This window comes from Cervus elaphus, chromosome 25 (genome assembly GCF_910594005.1).
Source record: "Cervus elaphus chromosome 25, mCerEla1.1, whole genome shotgun sequence".
In the NCBI taxonomy this organism is placed as follows: Eukaryota; Metazoa; Chordata; class Mammalia; order Artiodactyla; family Cervidae; genus Cervus; species Cervus elaphus.
Window position 1 is genome coordinate 33,948,642 of NC_057839.1, and position 2,010 is coordinate 33,950,651.

At 47.0% G+C, this 2,010-nt stretch overlaps 1 pseudogene; it reads right to left on the reverse strand.

The window, feature by feature from the left end:
• Positions 1-1,099: 1,099 nt before the first annotated feature.
• Positions 1,100-2,010, reverse strand: LOC122683480 (annotated as a pseudogene).

The following is a 2,010-nucleotide window of genomic DNA, read 5'->3' on the forward strand; positions in this document are numbered from 1 at the left end:
CTGGACAGCAATTTAAGGCTTTCAAATTTGGGGGGAGAAAACCATTTTAATAAAACCAAAGACTCCCTCAAACCCAAACCCCAACCAGTACAAGTAGTGTAGCAGTTTTAGTATTTTTACACTTCTGATGCTTATTGGCACAACTCCTGTGTCAAACCCAAGTAACTCCTAAACTAAAAATTTAGTGAAATTTTAATTATGTAATTTTTTCAAAGCATAAACTTGTAATTTTTGTCTCAGAAATGTTATAACATTTTTAATAGCAAAATATAGGAGTAAAACATATTAAGAAAATGTATTCAGTCATTTACATTACAAATAAATTTGCAGTTTTGTTGTTGAAGCCTGACAAAAGAAAATTACTCATTAACAATCCATGCACAATGTAACTGCAAATATGTACAGCACTTTAAAGAAGCCTACAAGGAGGACTTCACAGACTGGACTTTACAGTCCACTAGATTCTTTGTTAGACTAATCAGATGATCAAAATATTAAAACTCTGTGGATTAGTAATAAATTTATGCTTTAAAAATCCTATTTACTTTTGTATAAGAAGGCTCCAGTTATATTTATATCATTCCAGTTGGTGAAGCTGTTCACAAGTGTTCCAATAAATTACCCCTTAATTGATTTGTGTGGGGGAAAGATCAGCATGTTAACAAAAATTAGCAAAGGAATTTTCATCACAATGGTTTCCAGTTACACTACCACAGCTTCACAATGGATTAGAGCCACGAATCCAGTGGGTCAAATACTGATAACACTGGTGGAGAGAGGTTGAATTCTACAATAAATGATTCCCACCTGATGGGCAAGGTGGAGAAAGGGGTGTGAGCATCCCTTTTACAGCGCAAGAAAACGATCCCCCCACTCAGCTCTCCTTTCCATTCCACAAGGCAACAAAGCTGGAAATCACAACTGTTCGGTTTAACATGATGTGTGAGTTAGGAGAACCTCTATATACCAAAGACCAAGATGTCCTCAGGTCTTTGATTAGGACTCCCAAAACGCTGGGCATTTCCTAGTGGTTATCAGGCCCGTGACAGCCATCCAGTTGAAGCACGTTTACAGTTGATGAAGTAAAATCAAGTCATATTCAGGAATTAGGAAGTTCGTGAGATATGAACTGTAGTAGACTTTCTAGGTATTGTATATATAAAACTCTATGTCATTATCCTCGGTCTCTTTGACCCAGAGGGGCTCCACGGCCCCGGGAAAGCGCTTGTACATGGCCATGACCTCGTCCTGTGTGCCGCGGAAGTATGGGAGAGGTGACTTTAAATATCTGTCAATGCTAGGGAAAGCATCAAAGCAGTGTGTTTTCTTGGTATCGGGAAAAGCCACACGCAATCCACACATCAGCGGCGAATGGAGAATTACAGCTGCACACTCGTACCTGGAGGCCAGGTCTACCATGGGGTAGGAGCTTCCAAAAGCTGTGACCAGACAAGATGATGTTCTCAGGACTTAACGCCATATGGGGTGCAGCGCCCGCCAGGCGGCGTCGGTATCAGTTTAGAGGGCTTGCCCGAGCTGACGTCGTAGCCCTAGTCGAGGTAGATGTTGCAGTTGATGCGCGAGCGGAGGCCGATGTATCAATAGAAGCTGCGCCTCTGGCCCAGGCCCACGGCGTTGCGGTGGGAGAGAACAGCGCGCGGCGCCTGGAAGGCTCCCAGCACAAGAACAGGCAGCCGAGCCGCTTGTCCCAGGCGGTGAGCGAGAAAACCTCGACGTTCAACGGGAGCATCTCCAAGTGCGCGCGCTCGCTCCGGGGCAGGCTGCACGCGCCCCGCCCCGCGCCCTCCTCTGGCGGCTGCTGTGCGGCTGGGCCAGGGCGGTGGCGGTGGCGGCGGCAGAGGCCAGGGAAGGTCGCCAGCACAGTGCAGATGGGCTCAGGAGTCGGCAAGGCCAGCTTGACGGCGATGCGGCTCCGGCAGGCCCAGCAGCAGAAGAGCCAGCTCCGCTTTCCAGCGAGAAGCCCTGCATCCTGGGGTCTGGTTTGGGCAT